Source organism: Sturnira hondurensis, unplaced genomic scaffold (assembly GCF_014824575.4).
Source record: "Sturnira hondurensis isolate 20B ecotype Veracruz unplaced genomic scaffold, ASM1482457v3 Scaffold0001872, whole genome shotgun sequence".
NCBI classification, from domain to species: Eukaryota; Metazoa; Chordata; class Mammalia; order Chiroptera; family Phyllostomidae; genus Sturnira; species Sturnira hondurensis.
In genome coordinates this window covers 30,640,857-30,655,619 of record NW_028074503.1, presented here as the reverse complement: position 1 = coordinate 30,655,619, position 14,763 = coordinate 30,640,857, and the positions used below count along the sequence as shown (strand labels likewise).

Below are 14,763 nucleotides of genomic sequence, written 5' to 3'. Positions count from 1 at the left end.
TAAGCTCAATCATAGCGATCCGTACCCTGCCTTCCCTTCTCTTCCTGGGCAGGAGGGGCCACGTGACCTTCGGGCCAAGGGGACCTTAATAAAAGTCAGCTTGTGGCGACTTCTGGGAAAGTTTTTGCCTTCAAGATAAAGGGAAAAAATGTGGATGGCACCACCCTTCCATCTTCTTCCTGCCTCGAATGAAGACATTCCCCTCCTCCCTGGCAGCTGTCTTTTCAGAGAGAAAGGCCGAGAAACACAGGGGTGTGAGTCCTGACATCGCTGTAGTGGGACGTTGTCACCAGTGCCTGCCCACCTGTCTTCTTGTTACATGTGACAAGTAAACCCCTATTTGTTGAAGCCACTGCTGATACGGTTTTTCCTGGAGCCAAATAAATCCCTAACGAGGACAGGGAGATTCTGAAAGAGGAGGAAGAAGCATGTTGAAGGCAAATGTCACAATTCTTTGACTAGAGCCAACAAATACAATTTGCCTTATAAACAGGATTCGCCACTTCTCTCAAATTTGCTAAGAATCTTCTAGGTTTTCTATTGTTTGTTTTTATTATCTTATAATAGGTTTATTGATTTTAGAGAGAAGAAGAGAGGGAAATATCGACTGGTCAACTCCTATACATGCACCAAGCAGGGACTGAACCCAAAACCCAGGTACGTGCCTTGACTGGGAATCGAACCACCAACCCTTTGGTGTATGGGACGATGCTCTAACCAACTGAGCCACACTGGGCAGGGCTCTTCTAGGTTTCCTCACCAATGCCCCTACTGCAGTTTGTTCTCCCAAGGAATATGGGTTGATAATCTCTTCTCTGCGATTTATTGTGTGACCTTGGGCAAAATCCAACCTCTCTGTGGTTCAAGTCCCTCATTTGTAAAATGTGAAAAATAGTACCTGGTTGTTGTGAGGATTTTTTAAAAATAGCTTTAAAGCACCACTTAAGCATTTTAAAGTGTGTTTTAAATATTTTTCTGTTACCTTGTTTTTTAAGGATTTTAGTGGCAAGTTTTTCCATTACTCTGATCTTTACCTTCTCATTGTCTATTCTGTCACGAGAACTCTGTTCTTTATTATACATGCATGTGTTAGAGTCGCAAATAAATGTTCATCAGCCTTTGTTAGAGTTTTATTTTAAGCTAAAGTTTTTGTAATAGAGGTACTGTAGGAATTCAATAGGGGGTGATGATGAAGGTGACGACGATGATGGTTGTGGATAGGATGGTGCTTTGCAAAGCTCGGAATCACCTGTGGCCACAGCTAGAGTTTCAACTTCATCAGAAAGCTCTACCCCTACCCTAAACAAGGGTTGCAGGGGCCACTGGTCCTAATTACCACTTCCCATTCCCTGCTGCAAAATCTCCTTAAAACACCAGGCACTAAGTTATCAAGCCAGCCTTCCAAGGTGTGTTGGAGGAGTACCAAATTTCCCTTTAGCCTATCTCCCATGACCTGGACCTCCCCACCCCCACGCCACCTAGTGCCCTGGAATTATTCAGACCATCAAGTATCATCAAACTCAACCACGTAATGGTTTCCCATTTTTCATTACATTCCATCTTATTTAGTTCTGACTAAGGTTCTAAAATGTCCAGGTCCTTTGGTAATTTTAACTTTAATTTATCTTCTCTATTTGCCATTTCTCATTCATTTTGCATTTTCCGCAAATTTAATCTAAGTCGAATTTACTTTCTCCTCCAGGAAGTTAATGAGCACGGTGTATTGGATGATATGGTTTCCTGTACCGAGCCCTTACGGGATCCTTCTTGATTCTTATTCACATTCAGATCTAATTTAAGATGCCACTAATTGTTACTTGTACTGACCATTCGTCAACAAAACTCAAAACTACATTACCGTCAAATCTTCCAGGCCCTCCTTCTTTAATTGCTCTATGAATTGCTTGGGTCAGAGGTTTCACATCAAATAAATGTTTAAACAAATTCCCCTGTGGGGTTTCAAATCCTTAATTGTGTTCAAAAATGGCTATGCTGGTATTAGGGAGAATAATTGAGGCTTTTGAATCTGCCTAGTTTGGTGCTCATTAGATTCTCTTTCACCATATGCGGACAGATCGGTTTTCTTATTAAATTTCTTAAATTCTTACCTGGAAGGACAGGCAGACAATGAGAAAGCTCATTTCCTGAGTCATTATGTTGATGAATATTCCTTTGCTGCTGGAGTTTGGAACCCTCCCAGACCGTAAGATGGCGGTTCTCTCCACGGTGTGCACAATGGGTTTGTGTGGCCCCCAAAGTCGGAATGGCCGCCACTTCTGTTTAAACGCTGGACTTTAATGACGCCTTACCTAGTTAGTAGCCAGTCATTAGGTGATCTTCTAATCCAGTGTTTCTCGACCTTGGTCAATTTTCCCCCGCCGCTCACCCACTCACCCCAGCTCCCAGCCCCCAGCCCTAGGGCATTTGGTAATCCCTAGAGACACTTGTTGGTTGCCACACATTGAGGCAGAGAGCAGAGAGATGGGGGGGAGGTGCTACAGACATTGGGTGGGTAGAGGCCCACCCAATGGGCTAATCCACTTACAGTACACGAGACTGTCCCCCACAACAAAGGATTTTCTGGTCCCAAATGTCAACTTTGCTGAGACGGAGGAATCTTGTAAAACCTAAGCTATTCTCAAAGCTGCCCCCTCCACCCCATCACCAGCCCCAAGAAGGAGGGAGCAGTTAACCTTGTTGCAGAGTGAAGAGACCTGATCCCTGCTGGCTGGTCACTTACCTCTCTGGGCTGCAGCCCCATCACCGTCAAGTATGGGTGAGAGTTGGGGGCTGAAATAGAGACCGTATATATCTTTAATTATATTTTATTGATTATGCTATTACAGTGGTCCTGATTTTTCTCCCTTTGCCCCCTTCCACCCAGCACCCCCCACTCCCTCAGGCAATCCCCCACCCTTGTGCATGTAAACAGGTCACGTTTGTAAGTTCTTTGGCGACTCCATTTCCTACACTGTACTTTGCATCCCCATGGCTATTCTGTAACCACCCATTTGTGCTTTTTAACCCCCTCACCTCTTCACCTATTCTCTCTCACACCCCCTTCCCATCTTTTTATCTTTAACCTTTGGCATTTTTTAGATTTTTTAAAAAGATTTTATTTATTTATCTTTTAGAGGGGAAAGGAAGGAGAGAAGGAGAGAAATATCAATGTATGGTTGCCTCTTGTGAGTCCCCTGCTGGGACCTGGCCTGCAACCCAGGCATGTGCCCTGACTGGGAATCAAACCGCAATCATATGGTTCGCAGGCCCGCACTCAATCCACTGAGCTACACCAGCCAGGGCTAACCTTTGGCATTTTAATTATGATGTGTCTTGGGGTAGACCTTTCTGTGTCCATCTTTTTTGGGGACTCTCTGTGCTCCCTGGACTTGTGTGTCTATTTTCTTCACCAACTTAGGATAGTTTTCTTTCATTATTTTTTCAAATAGATGTCCAATTTCTCGCTCTTTCTCTTCTTCTTCTGGCACCCCCATGAAGCAAATGTTAGATTGCTTAAAGTTGTCCCACAGGCTGCTTACACTATACTCGTTTTGGGGGATTCTTTTTTCTTCTTGCTCTTTTGACTGTTTTTTTTTTGTATCTGTGTGTTCCAAAGTATTGATTTGATTCTCAGCTTCATCTGCTGTACTCTTATTCCCCTGTAAATTGTTCTTTATTTTAATTATTGTATCCTTCATTTCTAACTGGATCTTTTTTATGCTGTTGAGGTCCTCACTAAGTTTCTTGAACATCTTTATAACCAGTGTTTTGAACTCTGCATCTGATAGATTGCTTATCTCCATTTCATCTATTTTTCTGGAGTTTTGATCTGTCCTTTCATTTGGGCCATGTTCTATGTTTTAACAGCCTTGTTTTTAAAAATATATTTTATTGATTATGCTATTACAGTTGTCTCATTTCCCTCCTTCATTCCCCTCCACCCTGCACACCCTCTCCCACCCACATTACCCTCCTTTAGTTCATGTCCATGTGTCTTAAGTTCTTTAGCTTTTACATTTCCCATACTATCCTTGCCCTCTCCCTCTCTATTTTCTCCCTACTGTCTATGCTACTTATTCTCTGTACCCTTTCCCCTTCTCTCTTCCCACTCCCTTGTTGCTATCTGTCCATGTGATCTCCATTTGACAGCCTTGTTTTGACTGCCTCCCTGTGTTGGTTTCTATGAATTAGGTAGAATTGCTTTGACTCTGTGTCTTGGTTGTGTGGCTTAATGCAGTAGGTGTCCTGTAGGGTCCAGTGCTATAGCCTCCCCTATCACCCAACCTGGGCACTCGAGGTGCATGCTTCATGTGGGCTGAGTACACCCTCCTCTTGTAGTTGAGACTTGGCTGCTGTTGGCAGATCAATGGGAGGGATTTACCCAGGCCAGTCAGCTGCAAGGACTGGCTGTGACCACTGCCCACCAATTTCTGCCCTCCATGGAGAATCAGTTGTACAGGGATAGGGTGGTGGTGTTCCAACCTGGTCTTAGCTGTATACTGGGTGCGCTGGCCCTGTGGTTTCCCAGGTGGCATAGACCAAGATCTATATTTTGCCCAGGGCCACTCTGCCTGAGCTATAAAGCAATTAGAGATAGCTGCTACTTGTGCTGGGCTTGGAGATTTGCAGGTGAAGCCAAGCTGTGATTCTAGGCTGCTATGGTAGTTCTGGTCCTGAGGCTCACTGTGGCCAGCTATCGCTTGTTCAAGAAGATTTAGGAAGTTGTGAAGCATGAGCCAAGACCAGCCACTCATATGGAAAAGCAGCTCGGGCGGGCGTGTAAGTTAGGTGAGGCAGAGTCTCTGGGGATCTCCAAGGTGAGTCAAACAGTATTAGCCAGGTTGATGGAGTCTCACATAAAGCGCTATGAGAGTCTATCAGCTCCGTGGTGGGAGGATCCATAAAAGAGACAATGCCCTCTGCTCACCTTGATGCCAGACACCTCAGCCTTCCCCTGCACATCACTGGTGCTACTCAATCTCCCACCCTGGCACCAGAGCCCAGAGGGAGTGAGTCTGAGTAGGTGAGTCTGTGTGTGGTTTCTTTAAGAGGAACTGCTTGGAATTCCAAAAGTTTCTTCCACCAACTCAATCCCCACTGATTTTTGCAGCCAGAAGTTGTGGGGACATACCTTCCTGACATTGGAACCCTGGGTTGGGGCCTGGTGTCGGGCTGGGACTCTTTGCTCCTGAGATATCCCTCCCAAATTTTTATCCACCATATGCGGATGTGGGACCAGCCTGTTCTATATCTGTGCACCTCCTACCAGTCTGGTTAGATGTGGTTTCTTTAATTTCATAGTTGTCAGACTTCCATTCAACTAGATTCCTGCCAGTTCTGAGAGATGGTTGTTCTGTATTTTAGTTGTAGTTTTGTTGTGATTGTGCAGTGAGGCAAGCCATGTCTGCCTACACCGCCATCTTGACTGGAAATCCTCCGAGACTATATATTTTTTAACCCCATTTCACTTCCCTTCCTCCCTCCTTCCCTTCCTCCCTTTTTCCCTTCCTTCCCCCCTTCTTTCCTCCCTCCTGTCCTTCTTTCCTCCCTCCTGTCCTTCTTTCCTTCCTTCTTCCTTCTTCCCTGCCTTCTTCTTTCTTTCAACAAATATGTACTGGCTGATAAACATGGGCCAAGCACTTTTAAAGACACTTTATGTACAGATACTAACAAAACAGATGAAATCCCTACCCAGAGGGAGTTGACATTCTAGCTAGAGAGTGAGACAGTACTCAAGAGAAGGCACCTCAGAAAACAGGAAAAGAAGGCAGGGTTTTGTGATTTGAAGTACAACTACCCATTTCAGGGGCCAGAAACCTGATTCTGAAGGAAGGAGGCTGAATGTTTTGCCCAGAGGTGAGTGTTGTTATTATTTTGGTAAGGCTATTTTTGATTATGTATATTAAGGCTTAGCTACTTCCACGGAGAAGAAACTTTCCAGCATAAACGGTGAATTTAAGCTGTACTGTATTTGCACAGTGACAATTAAGGGCATGCAAAATCTTATGGAGACCAGGACAGGGGAATTCAACACCTGGGCTTGCTACTTATGAGCTTTGTGAACTTGAGCAAATTTCTTCACTTTTTTGAGGTTTAGAAAATAAGGACACCTACTCATAGAGCTGCTGGAAGGATTTAATGAGACGATGTTTCTTGAGACTTCAGCATATTTTCCAGTACTTTGCAAAGCTCTCAATAAAGGACTTATTATAATGTTCATATTGGGGGTGGGAGCCTCACGCCCATTTCAGTTGTCTTTGGAATGGTGAGCCACCTCTACCCTCTTCTTCCCCCGGCATTTACTGGGAGGCAGAGACTTAGTAAACACCACTAGGGTAAATGTCAAGGCCTCTCTCCTCCATGGTCATGGCTATCCCCTGGACCACGGTTCCCCACACCACCAGTGCCAAAAAGAAATAGACGAATAGCTGTTAAAGGCAGCAGGCAGATATTCAGACTATGGCAGTAGGAGAGAGTTTTCGGTACAGAACGGAGCTTAACTCTACCAAAATAAAATGTAGGAGACTTCTTAAAACACCGGGTTGTGCTAAAGGGAAGAAGTACTTCAGGGCGTAAGAGAGGGGTGGTCAGTGTGACCAGACCATGTGTGTTTGCTAATTGGCACTGAGCGGGAGGAAATTGGCACTGAGCCGGAGGAGTAGCAAACTTCTTCAATCCTGAAGACAGGAGGTAGTTTTGCAAATTGGGGCAAGACATCCACCAAGTTAGGCTCCTGCCCTCTCTTGAAGGTTGAAGGTCAAGGGTCAAGAGTGGGAGAGGAGGAAGCCATCTCCCTCCAGGTTTGCATTTCATTGAGGTGCCTCCCAGACCCCTGAGGAGACAATTCTGAGTGAGTGATAGAAGATTTACATCTCAAAGGGGCAGAGAAGGTACTGATAACTGTACATTTCTAAAGTAACTACTCTAGGGAAAGGGAGGTCAGGGACCTATCCTCACGTTTCAGCTGAAACAAAGAGTAAATGCTTCTGACAGTGTCAAGCTTTCTCAGATGGGCACCTGAAGGGGGCTGAGTTCATAGTGACATAGTCTTGGGCTGATAGGAACCGTGCCAGAGTCCTGCCTCTTGGTCCTGCCTCTGGTGCAGGGGGGGCTGGACGGAGCCATTTGAGAAGTTTGTGCTTCTCAGTGGGCATGGGTCTCCTGTGGACCAAGCCTCCCTGTGCAGGAGAAGAGTCTTAGAGTATCTTGAGGGCCTAATTGGACTACCTAAGATAACTATCTTCACCCTTCATTAATCCCCATCAACTAAGTGTTTGTCAAGTGTTATCTGCTAATAAATAGCTTCCAATTCAGAGAGAACAGCGTTTTTAAAATCAATTTAGCCCTGGCCAGATAGCTTGGTTGGTTACAGCATGGGTCTGCTGAGCCAGGATTGCAGGTTCGATCCCCAGTCTGAGAGTGTACAAGAGCCAGTGAATGAGTGCACAGGTGAGTGGAACAGTAAACCTTTCTCTCTCTCTCTTCCTTACTCTTTCTCTCTCAAATCAATAATAAAAAATTAAACTATTTAAACATGCTTGCAAAAAAATAGAAAATAGTCTGGAACAGTGAAAATGACCATTCCCCTCTTCCAAGCCCAGCTTCAGAGTTGACTGTCACTAATAGTTTGTCTGATATTTCATCTGAAAGCCTACCACATGCCTGTGAGGTAGTGACTCTATTGTACCCATTCAACAGATGAGGAAAACCAGGTCTCGTTCACAGGTCCGTGCTGGTCAGCTGGTGAGCAGAACTGGGATTTGAACCCGGGCAGTCTGATTGCAGGGCGTACGCTCTTTTCCACAACGGCTGTTGTCAATGCTTTCATTTCCTCCTCTTTGTGTTGGGAGCGTGGTCTTTTCTGAAGCACGCTTCACTCACTAGACAATATGCTGAGGGTGTTTTCCTACCACTACTCAGAAATCTAACTTCTTCCTGAGAGAATATTACCCCTTTGTGTGAAGGGATCATTTATTTAATCTGCTTTGGGTTGATGGGAACAGATTAAATAAATATTTACATTATTGCCCATTTCTTGCTCTTACAAACAACTCTGTAACAAGCATCCTTGCATGACCTTTGTACACATTTGTGAGTACCTTCGTATGCTATAGTCCTAAGAATGGACTTGCCATATTGCAACGTGCACAAGTGTGCACGTGTGCACGTGTGTGTCATTCTACATTTAATCATTACTCCTGTGGTTCCTAATATACAAACACAAACACACTGCCGCCTTACTGCCTCTCTGCCTCCTACCTTATTTCTTCCTTTGCCCAGACATTTCTCAAAGGGCAGGCTGCCCGGCAGCACAATGGGCTCATTAGCCAAAGAACCTCGGCCTCTCCCTGGGGTACCCACGGCAGCAGGACCCAGGAGTCGAGTGGGAGTCAATGGCCACCCCCACGCCACTGACTGCCAGGCTGGGGAAAGCAGAGCTCTATTTGCTAAACATCCAACTTCCACACAGATAGTCTGAAGTCCACAGAGTAGCAGGAAAAAGCCAGCAGGAAACACACATATTTATCCCACTTAACCAGCTGCAAGCACAGCGAGCTGCCATCCTGTCCCCAGCTGCAGTGCAGGCCAGGCTCCCCACTCTCTGCTCTCAGCCGCCGTGGGGTCGCAGCCAGTTGAACCCGCCTCTGCCTGGTGTCTCCAGAGGGTCAGTTGCTGGGTATCGATGACCAGCCTGGCAGCTGAATAACTTCCATTTCTTTCCTGTCTATAAACACCATCTGTTTGAGAGAAAGCAGTAACAGGAAAAGGAGAGTGTGCTCAGTAATTAGAGAAAGGCAAGCCGAGAGTGTGTGTGTCACGGGGAGAGGCGGAGGATCCACTTTGGTTAAGAACAAGCTCCAGAAAAAGGCAGATTGGGTAGGATTTTTCCAAGCAACTCAGATTCTACCAATGAGGCAATGGTGGTGAGAAGCAATGACATTGAATACCCTTCAGTGTGACCTTGAGCACCGTCTATAATCAACGAAGAGAAGGATTTTATGTCAGACGGACGTGAGGGATGCTCACTCCTCCCAGCCCATCAACCATCCCCCACCCTGCTGTATACAGGAAATCTGTCTCCAGGCAGCTTGCTACTCAGGCAGCCCCCCACCACACACCCGCAGTGTCCCAGTCATTGATTCCCCCTTCTGCTGTCATATTGCTTTAGGACACTGTGTTTGGGATACCCTCTTGGGCTCAGTCCTCAGCATCGTGCTTTCCCATTGGCTCCAACAAGTCCATGAGCAGAGCAAACAGGTGCTTGTCAAGGGTGTCAGGTACCCAGTTCTTACAGGAGCAGCTACTGTGTTGGATGACACAGGAACAGTTCAAAATACTCTCCCAGGCTGGAGACTGGGACTGAGTCCACTGGGTGGAGGAAAGAGGGAATTTTACAAGAACTGATGTAAACTCAATGGCACAGAGAGAGGCTACGATGTCACAGCACTTTTGTAAAGCAGACAGAAAGATGCAGGGGGACCACTTACTGACAATCTACATAAGGTGGTAAGTGTCACAAGGCTTCTGAAGATGCTAAGGCCATTTTAGGCTATGTGTGAATAATTCTGATACTTCCTTCCAGATTGCCTGAAGGCGGGGGCAGGCAACCCAGTTCTTCATACTGGTGAGATTCTGGATCACAGAGAGGCTTCGCGGTGCAATAGAAAGGACGATGACGAATGTGAAAGTTTGGGTTTGCACCCCAGTTCTTCCATTCAACCCGTGGAGCCTCAGTCCCTGCCCTGCAGTGTGTGAGTGCTGATGCCTCTGTGGCGGGTTCACAGGGCCGGAGAGAAGATCGAACGAGGGAGAAAGCATGACAAAGGGCTCTTCGCTGTCACTGTGTCATGTCCGGTGCTCAGCAGAGTGCAGGGAGCAGGAGAAGGCAGTCTGGGCTCTGGCGCCCTGTCCACCCTCAGAGTCCACCCGTCCCATAAACAGCATGGGGTCGCCAGAAGTCTGTGTGGCTTTGCTCCTTTTTAAGGTGACCGAGGGTTCCGTTACTTAAACTCCCCGAGCCTCGGTGCCCCTATCTGTGATGTGGAGAATCACAGGGAATCTGAGGGTTGGGCAAAGCCCTGTACGTAAAGCTCTTGGTGTATATAATATTCAAGGATTGCTAGATTCTCCCCTTTCTGAAGGAAGCGAGGATGTGTCACTAGAAGAAGGGAAGTCTGAAGAGGGCCCAGATTGTTGATTTCAAACATTTCAAAGGTTGTCGCACAGAATGAGTAAGGCTTTGGTGTTTCGATGTAGATGCTAAAAGCAGTGGGTGAGCAGGGACTTCTGTTCCGGAGGAGCCAAACACTTTCCGTGCTGCTCCAAGAACTCGGTGCTTCATGAAGGAGTGCCGGCCGGGGTGACAGCCAGGGCTGGGCTCGCTGCCTGCAGGGACACTGTCGAAGGCCCCTGCCTTGGGTCAGCGGGTGGCCAGGGGCTCCCTTTCCACCTTAAAGTTCTGTGATCCTAACCTTGTACTTCTTTCGTTTCCCTCATATGTGTTTTCACTCACAGAGATGAGCTCTCTAGAAGCAATCCCTTCGAGAGTTATAAACAGCTACTTCTGTGTGCCTGTGGCTTTGGAAAATAAACTCCCTCAGCTCTACTCACAGTTGATTGTCAGGGCAATTTAGGGACAGTCCTCTGCCACAGTGTCTAGAGCAAGAAGAGCGTCGCTCCCCAACTCTGGTGAAAAGCTGAAGTCCAGAGAGATTAAGTAAAGCGCCCACGGCCAGAACCAGGTTCTGCCGTGAGAATTCAGGATAAATTTAACCTTGGCAAAATTGCGGTCTAGACAAAAGTATTTTTTAGTACCCTCGCCCCAAGTATTTTAATTCTCTTTTTAAACATATAGAAAAGTACCAAATAATATAATAGATACTTCACGTACATACCAGGCTGACTGAACAAACCTTAATGATATTCTTTCTACCACTTAACCTCAAAGTCATATAAGACTTCCATTGTCCCCCATTGGTCAGGGGAGTTCCACGCCCCCTGTACATGCTGACCAACCAAAGGGTAGGGGCGGCTTCTACTTATGTGCTCAAGCTGTGTGAATGTGGTCTCCCCGTCTCCCAGTACTGGACTGCACTGCGCTCACCCTTCGCATTGGGATGATGTGAGATGACCAAATGCCTACATACTGAGATGGCGGGAGGGGAATGGCGTGGGCACCGTGATGCAGTGTTAGGCTGCTATCCCCCTTCTGACGCTACATCAGGAGGAGGACCACCTGCTGCAGGGGGTGCTGGCTCATGGAACCATGACAATGCCAGGGGCTGGATGTCAGGGGTGGATGATGTCGACGGTTGGGGAAATTCACCGTTTTCAGACTGGTGGACCATGGGTAACTGAAACCGTGCTAGCAGTGCTGTGGGTAAATGGGGACTACTATAGTAACCTTTTTGGCATAAAATTTTCCATGGTAGTCACTAATACTTTTAAAAATTTCTACTACATCTGTTTTTATTCCCTATATTGTTTAGTTTTGTCTCAACTTTATACCTTAGTATTATTTCAGTCTTGCCAGAAATTTTCTATTTCATTTTTCTAAAGTACCTTTGATTTTATTGACCTTCTCTTCTATTTCCTTGTTTCTGACTTTATTCATTTTTTTCTCTTGAGTTTTATTATTATGTTTCTTCTATATTTATTGGGTTTTCCTCTGCTGTCCTTTTCCAAGATTCTTAAATTCACAAAGTCATGTATTTGTATCTCCTTTAGTTTCTTCATATGAGTGTAAGGCTATAAACTCACCTCCAAGTATCACGGTGTGTGGCTCTATCACTGACGTCCAGTTCTCAGCGTCTTGTCACTTCCATTGTGACAAGCACTACTGAAGGATGCCTGGAGCCACCTTTAGCCCATGCATTCCTCCGGAGTGCAGGCTTCAGTTTCCAAGTATGTCAAAAGCTTTATGTGATGTTTCACTTCATTGCTTTTAATAACAGAAGCTTGCTTGAAAATTATCTCCTAATGTATGCCCTTTAATGTTCTTTAAAGAAGTACATATTACGTATTTTTACTGGAGTCAGGCCTCTGTATGTACATCTCCTACGCCAATTTTTTAATCACATGGAACAAAATTTCCATAGACTATTCAATTATTGTTTACTTGATCTAACAGTTTCTAATAGAAGGGTATTAAGACCTTCTATCTGGTTGTGCTTTAGTTAATTTCTAATTATTTTCGTTTTTCCTTTATATAATTCAGGGTTTTCTGTGGAGTGCACACATGCTTGCTGTACCTTGTGGATTGTTTTGTAGCATGTTTCTTTATTCTTAGCCATTTTTCTTTTTATTAATTAGCGTCTATTTTATTTGTCAATATTGTAAAAGCTTCAGTAGGTTAATAGATGCCTTCACTACCAATTCTCAAACTTTTCTTTTTAACCTTTCGCTCTTCCAGAAATGTTCTGGGTTTGGTTTGTTGTTGTTCATTCGTTTTCATCCAGCTCAATGGTTTCTGCCCTTTGATAGACTGAGCCAATTACATTTATTGTGATTACATTTGAACTTATTTCCACCATCCGGTTTCTCTTTATTAGCTTTCCACTGATAGTAGGGATATTTACAGAGCCGGGATCGGAATCAGGCCAGGCCCAGGTCAGGTCCCCCTGGAAAGGATGTCGGATGTCTACATCCTCTGACCCTCCCTCCTAGGCACACAGCTACGGGAGACCAGACACCTAGTCGACGCTGTGGCTGTCTAGATTTTACACGGGGGAGCCCCACCCCAGCTCTGTGTTCAGGCTGAGAGCCCCTGGTTCCATTTCCGTGCTGCACAGCAGACTTGGACTCCTGTGGTTCCCAGACCCCGACCCCAGCCAGCGCTGCCTGCTGAGGACCGAGAGCCCAGCAGGCCCACACCTGCTGGCGTTTAGTGCGGAGGTGGTGGTGAAGAGAGGCGAAGTGTTCACAGCGTGAGTGGTCAGTGCCACCCAAGTCCAACCATCTCCCCGTGCTGGCAGCCTCTGCCCAGACACTCGGATGGGGTGACAATAGCTGCAAAGAGCACGTCCCATCGGGTCTTCCCTCCCCGCCTTCAAAATACACCCTTCTTAGTATACTGGGTGGGCCAAAAAGTCTATTTAGTTTTTTTCCATAAAATGAAAGATATGTTTTTCATTTTCACCAATAAATTTATTGTTTGTATATTTTGAGTATGTCGGCTGTCTCCTGCTATTGGCTTCTGGTGGGTAGAGGCCAGAGGTGCTGCTAAACATTCCCCAGTGCATGAGACAGCCCCACTGCAGGATCATTTGGCCTAAATATCAACACGACTAAGAAACTTCGCAAATCACTTTAGACACGAATGTCAAATGCACCTCCTCCATACACTGCCCAGATCCTTTTTTCATTTCAGTTGCATTTTTACCTTTCTTGAAATAATGAAGCATGATACACCAAAAATGTTGCGTCTTTTCTTCCATCTTCAATATTAAAATGGCTGCACAAAAATTCGCCAATTTTAATACTTTTTTTAAAAAGGCACACTGAAATGACAGCTGTCACAATACAATCTAACAAGATTGTTTCGAATGAAGTTAAAGACAATGAAGCTCTCCTAGAGCCATCATACGGAAAAAAACACAGGAAACTTTTTGGCCAACCCAATCCATCCTTCTTCTGGAAGCCAGGTCTTCTCTGTGTGAAAGTTACCCAGACTTCCCTAATGCCGCCCACCTGGCGGCTGTGAAAAGTTGTGACCGAGGAAGGAGCGGTCCCTGTGAGCCCTGATGATCAGACTTGGCAGTGGATTCCATGATGGAGGGACCCATTCTTAAGGACCAACTCCCATACCCATGAGACAGAATCGCCGATGTCATTGTCGTCACTCCACAGACTTCTGAGTTGCCATTGTATATTATTCACTCATTTGTTTCATTTAACATTTAATTTCAGATACTTAAATATGTCAGGGTTAACATTAGCCTTCGCCTGTGACTGGGGAATTGAAGGACTACGTTCATTAATTAACGTCGTATTCAGACAGTCTGACAAGGATACTCATATGCCTCAAGCAGGAGGTTCGGTGTTTCTTAAAGTCATTGCTACCCCTCAGCAAGTGAAAATGTGTTTACATTTCCCCGGAGAGGTTTCCTTTGCACCTATTGTAGGGACCAGGATCACATTCCACGGAATACTGACTTTGAGTTAATTCACAAGGTCACGCGAAAACCATCTAAAGGTCCTTTGTGCTTGATAAAAATGGGACATGATAGACGGGTTTGCGGTGTTTATCACTGTTTAGTGGTGTTTAACTTAAAATAGCAGTGTTTATCACTGTTATCCTCACAGCCAGTCTTTAGCTATGGTGGGTCAGCATCAGGTACGCACATCACAGCGACTCCCAGCCCAGGTGGGCACAGGAGGTTCGTCTCCAGCACAGGTGGCCCAGGAGCCTCAGGTTGGCAAGCATCGCACAGTAATTCTAATATGATTATAACACCCTCTAGTATTCTCAGTATTCTCAGCCAGCCACGTCTTTCCCCCAACCCAGGGCTTTTAATACGTAAACACTAGTTACACTGATGTGAGTTTCATCTCCCTTCATTTTCTTTCTTTTACCTACATCAGCCAGAAGCAGGGAGAAGGGAAATTCAAGTGTTTGGACCACTGACAGACTAACTGTGCTATGACCTGTCTTCTCCCAGCCAAGTACTGACCAGGCCCGACCCTGCTTAGCTTCCAAGATCAGATGAGATTGGGCACGTTCAGGGTAGTATGGCCGTAGACACTATGACCTGTCTTTGTACA

At 45.7% G+C, this 14,763-nt stretch overlaps 1 long non-coding RNA gene across 1 annotated transcript; it reads left to right on the top strand.

The window, feature by feature from the left end:
• The first annotated feature begins 588 nt into the window (after window positions 1–588).
• LOC118980440 (uncharacterized) lies at window positions 589–10,400 on the top strand. Its single transcript, XR_005065106.1, has 3 exons — window positions 589–657; window positions 5,807–5,856; window positions 10,258–10,400. It is a non-coding gene; the product is annotated as an uncharacterized LOC118980440 (long non-coding RNA).
• Window positions 10,401–14,763: the final 4,363 nt, after the last annotated feature.